The sequence below is a fragment of the Lucilia cuprina genome, chromosome 3 (assembly GCF_022045245.1).
Source record: "Lucilia cuprina isolate Lc7/37 chromosome 3, ASM2204524v1, whole genome shotgun sequence".
Classification (NCBI taxonomy): Eukaryota; Metazoa; Arthropoda; class Insecta; order Diptera; family Calliphoridae; genus Lucilia; species Lucilia cuprina.
The window spans coordinates 65,486,605-65,492,523 of NC_060951.1; the positions used below are offsets into that span (position 1 = coordinate 65,486,605).

The 5,919-nt window shown below is 24.8% G+C and overlaps 1 long non-coding RNA gene across 1 annotated transcript; it reads right to left on the bottom strand.

Moving 5' to 3' along the window:
* Positions 1-200: 200 nt before the first annotated feature.
* On the bottom strand, positions 201-2,352 carry LOC124418607. Its single transcript, XR_006940094.1, has 2 exons — positions 1,319-2,352; positions 201-525 (listed from the first exon to the last, which is right to left on the bottom strand). It is a non-coding gene; the product is annotated as an uncharacterized LOC124418607 (long non-coding RNA).
* Positions 2,353-5,919: the final 3,567 nt, after the last annotated feature.

Consider the following 5,919-nt stretch of genomic DNA (forward strand, 5'->3'; position numbering starts at 1 on the left):
CTATTTCGATTTGAATTTATTTATTTTTTTAGGTTTTGTGTGTATGTTGTTTGTTAAAATTGTTTTTATTAAACAAATATATTTAGTAATTGAAAACAAAGTTTCATTTTTTGTTGTTTTCTTCTTTTTCTGTATTGTATTATTGCTTCTTCGTTTTATTGTCTTTTATTTTGTGTGTTATTCTTTTACTGTTTGTTTACCGTATCGTTATTTGGTTTGGGGTTTCCAGGTGAGTGCTGGTTGCTCGAATGGACGATGTCTTTCAAAACTTATTGTTGGTTTTAGTTTTAACTTGATATTTCTGCATGTCCGCTCGTCTGTATGACGATTTATCTTTCTTTATATTGATATCAGTAACAGTAATTCAAAGCATAAACATAAACATTTCAATGTGGCTTTTCACACAGACGGAGTTGTGCCAACAAGTCCCTTTTTGTTGTTGCTGCACAGTTTCGTTTAGAAATATTATCAGCTGAAGAAAAATGTGTATTCCGTTTAAAAGCGAATGAGAATTATCCACAATTTCTGCAAAAAAATAATTATAATTTAAATACATTTTCAATTACTTGCTAGTGGTTGTTTTTATTATTTTTTCTATAGTCATTTTTAAAGTTTTTTTTCGTATTTCTTTCTATAAATCAATTATAGGGACCGAGCTATAGTCAATTATAGACTGATCTATATTTGGATCATACAGATATTGTAGAGACACTATATACAATTTTGAATCGTTTGGTGATTTGTTTAGTCCTTTTATTCGATCTTTATATATTATCAAAAATTAGTCTTTGCTTTTTCAATTCTATTAAATATTTGTTATAAAACTTGTTTATGTAGAATTATAATTGTATTTTTAAGTCCACTGTGAACATTAAAGTCATATGATGATAGGTCCTTATATAGTTAATTTTAGAAATAAAAATGTATAATTCATATTGGAAATAAACTCTTTGCCGGAACTAAAAATAAATTGTAGGAAGCTACCTATATAACCTTTCAAAGAATTCTCTATAAAATGTCTTTGAAGACAATAAGAGAAACATTTTATATTTAACTAAAAAATTCCAGAAAGTAGATTTGCAACAGTCTTATATTATTTAAGTTACAGATTATAATAAACGTAGATTTCCTTTGTGGCAAATATGTACATATATACAACTATACATACGTAAATAACTAATATTTAAAAAGATTTAATTTAACTTATTAAATATAAAGTAGAAATCTTAAAAAAGCTTATGATTTATTTGTCTAAAAATGTTTGCATGGATGTCTTTCTGTCTGTAAGTTTGTGTGTGTCGTATTCGAGTATATTTACCTGCAGTCAGCAAAATATTTTTTGCGAATTTTAAGCACAAAAAGAAAACAACAAAAAATGTCTTTCACAACACTTTAATACTTTTTTTAATAAATTAGAATTTTTTAAATATATATTTTCCTTTTGTTTAATTTTTTGTGTGTTTTATATGTTTGTATGAATGCACCTGGAGGTTAAACACAGTAGCGGTTGGTTGGTTGATTAGTGGTAGTAGGGAGTGATAGAGTAAGTAAATGGTGTTGGTGGTGGTGGCAGGCGCCGCTGTTGCTGCTTTATTATGATTATTTTTTTCTTCTGTTTTTTTGCCAGCAACAAAGTGCGGCCTAAAGAAGCAACAACTTGTCTTTTTTGTTATAGAAAAACCACAAAAACAACAACATACACTACTTAACCAAAATAATAAAAAAGAACATTGGAAGTGAACAAAAATTAATTTTAAAATGACTGACTGTTGAACACTTTTTGTTTTGTTGTATTTATTTTACTTTTTATATTAATATTTTTTTTCTTCTTCATTACACATTCCTCTTACACTCCAAAGTCCGTAACATTTTGTTACATTCTTTTTTATACTTCGCACACTTTAAAAGGCTTTTTTTCAAACATTTATTTTTAATTTTTATAGCAAAATTCTATTTATCACATTTTAATACATTTCTTTTTTACAAAAAATTGCTTTTTTATATAAATTTCTTTGTGAACTAACTCAGCTTTAACTTTTGTTCAACCTTCTTTTTTATTTCTCCACCGTAGAAAAAATTATGACAAAAAAATTGTGTGATCTTGTTGCTGATGTGCAATATTTTATATTATGTTTATTTTAGTTTCGCACTTCTAAAAATTTGTTTTAAATGTTTTATTTACATATTTGGATATTAAATTTAATTTATTTATTGTTTAGACTTAAGAATTTTAAAGATTTATTATGAATTTTTATAAAATTTTAATGAAAAATCACAACGAAATGAATGAAATTCGCGTTGAACGTCGCTGACAGAGACCTGCGCCGACAAACATTAAAGACGGTGGCGGCTGACACTAAAGATTTCGTCGGCTGATACCAAAACTTATGGCGGCGGCTTAAAATCGTCTGCTAGCCGGCTAAGTTTTGAGTTGTATATAAGTTCGAGAATTTTTTCAAAGAAAAAATATTTTGAAAAATAATGATTTACATATACATATAATAAAATTAACACTTTACATCATAAAAACCAAAAACATTAATTTAAAACGTCTATATCAGAATTTTACTTGATATACAGAATAAAATTAGATCTTAAACCGTCTGATATTGAAATGAAATTCAATTATAAATACTTTTTTCGTTTTATTATTGAAAACAAACAATTGATAAGATTTTTTATTCCAATTTCTTAAAACTAACTAATTTCTTTATACTTCTTAATATCTCATTTTAATTGTACATTCTAAATTTCGAAAAAATTTCAAATAAAAAAATTTAATTCCTAAATTCCGAAATTCAAAATGCCAATCCTTTTTTCTGAATTTAAAAGAGAGAATTAAGTTGATTCTTATTTTGAATATAAAAATGGAAAATTTAGAAAGTTTTCTGAAATACTATGGAAAATATTTAATTGATTTAAAAATTATATAGTTTCAAATTAGTTTAATTTGAAAAGGTTCAAGAAAGGTAGAATTTTTCTAGAAAAAATGTATGTAGAAAAATATTATTGATTTTTATAAGTATTAATCATTAAATTATTAATTACTTTGTCAATTATTCCGTTTCTTCAAGTCATGCTTAAATCATAATTACTGCTGTTCAAAATACAACACTGTACATGAACACAACCACATCGGGCGATATTTTAATATTATTTGGTTGGCAGTACTGCATAATGGAAAAAAATAATATATGACAATAAAATCAGATGACAGTCAAAAAATGAAAGTCTAAGTGTAGAAGTGTTAACGAGTTTTTTTTCGCTTAATTTCATTGCAAAATAAGAAATTTTTTATCTAATTACCGATATAAAAAGAAATAATTTCAAAAATTATCAAGCCATAAAAATAATTGTGATAAACAAATAAAACAAGGCGTTGGTGCTGTTACTGCAACTTTACGTATTTTCCAAGAAATCGTTTAAGAAACAAATTTTCCTTAAAACACAGTTTTTGTTGATAAAAAAATCAACAGGTAAGTTATGTTTTTTTTTAAGTTTTATCTATTCAGGATGAAAAGGGGGCATGTTGGCAAATTATTGTCAATATATTACATTATTTTGGAGAAAATTAAATTGATTTTTCTCATTTTGTGAGGGACTTATTTTGATTTTGTGAGATATTTAGATAGAAATTTATAAATATTTTTTTAATGTTTAATAGACTTCCGCTTATTATTTGTTGCTGTTTTTAGATATTTGATTTTTTGGTGTGTATATTGTTTTATATTCTGTGACCCTGCACTTGTCATTCGTGTGTTTTATTGATTTTTTCTATAGGGTCGTGGAGTTATGCTCTAAGCATTTATTGCGATTAAAGACACCGTTCGAGTATCCATAGAATTCAACTTGATTGTGAAGGTCATAGAAACAAGCATCTGAAATGTATCTACCATATAATAAAAAAAAAAATAATGAAAAAACGTAGTTACAATAATACATGATTTTATTATACTTAAGCCGACAGTATCATCATCAGTTTTAATTTGCAGCCACAAAAAGAAAACAAAAAAAAAAAAAAAAACAAATTTGTTTATCTTTTTATTATGTTTTTGTTGCTGTAATTGTTATTGATGTTGTCATGATGGTGTTATTCGAATGTAAACTATCATGATTATGACGCATTATTTAATTATTTTTTTGCTTTGAAATTTTCTTATTTTTGGAAATTTTTTAAATAAGATTTGTAAAATTTTATACTTTTTATTGTGTTAGTTATCCTGTAAAATTTATGTCGTAGGTACATAAATTTATTCCTTTCTGATATTATTTTTTTAATATGTTATGTAGGAATATATAATTATCCAAATTTATCCCTTAATTTATGTAGGACAATTTTATATTTGCCTTTTCAACTTAAACATAAACCAAATCAAAGTATCGATTTTTAATGATAGACTATAATATCTAGTGTATTTTATAACATTTTAATATATTTGATAAGAAATCTTTTCTTACTTCTAATTTCCAATAAAATTTTGAAACTTAAAAAAATTTATACATAATACCTTAAAATTACAAAACATGCCTACATATTTAGTAAAAATTATCGAAAAACTATGTGTTATAAAAATCTTTGTTTAAAAGAGAAATAAAAAAAAGAGAAATTTGCACAATTGTAATTTATTAAGAGAGCAACAATAGTTGAACTAGAAAGCATTTCTAAAGTTGAACAACCTATATAGCGAACAAAATTTAAATACTAAATAAAATCGATCAATATAAGTTTTCTTTTATAAATATTTCATACTCCAAGTGTCGTGTTTTTGAATTGGAATATTTCCAAAATTTGAATTTAATGAAATTTTATTTCAAAACAGTATAGGTAATTAGCTTTTTTCAGTTGCGAATGTAAAACCAATCTATATAACAATTTTCTTAATTAAAATCAAATTACAACACGTCAGCCAAAGATGTTTTCTCAGAAGTAAAATTAAAACTAAATTAATTTCAAATCCCCCAAACAAGTATTAGTAAACAGACAACAAACACTGTTACAGTTGAAAGCAAAAACCGCAACTCGTAGGTATATAAACGGAGTATATAACGCAATTGAGTGTTTGACATAGATGAGATCAAAACAAATAATATTTCCTAGACAATTATCTGAACACTTATCTGAATTAATGTTTTTGAGTTTTTTGTTTGTTTTTTTTTTTTCTGTTCCTATTCAATGACTAAGCGGCGTGTGTTAGAGTTTTTGTATTTTTTTAAATATTTTAAGATCTCACATGATTAAAAGTTGTTTTTAAATTTTGCAAAGAATTGGTGTTTACAGTTTAAGGCCAAAACATAATACAAATAGGTATAGAGAGTTAGAAAGAGAGTATAAATCGAGGCTGAATAAACAGTAAACGGCTGGTTATTTAAATTAAAAAAAAAAAACAAAATAAAATGAAAAAAAAAAATAGATAAATACAATCCACAAGTGTTTTGAATGTTTTAGTTGTTTGTAGTTCTTTCTTGAAATTCTAACAAAATAAAGTAAGAAATAATATGGAAAGTTTTTTACAATGAATTTTTAACCTTTAAATGGCATACCCAAAAGTATAAAATTAAATAAATTTTGTAATTTAATTGTACATTATTCTGATTTATGTTTATAACATGACTTCATTATTTACGTACGCTTATTAATAGCAAATTTTATTAGCTAAATACAGTGTAACACAAAATAAATAAGACACGTACAAATAAATATTGAAAATTTCGGCATTTTTCTTTATAAAAGTTATAACTTATTATTTGTTACACTGTAATTCACTACTTTTGTTAATTTTTAGTTTCGATTTAATTATGCACAAAAGCCGCAACAACATGTTTATGTTTTAAATACAACTAACTCAGCTTTTATTTTTACATATAATTATTCAATAATCGCAAATCAAGTGTTTTGAATGCAATGTACAAAAAAAGTTG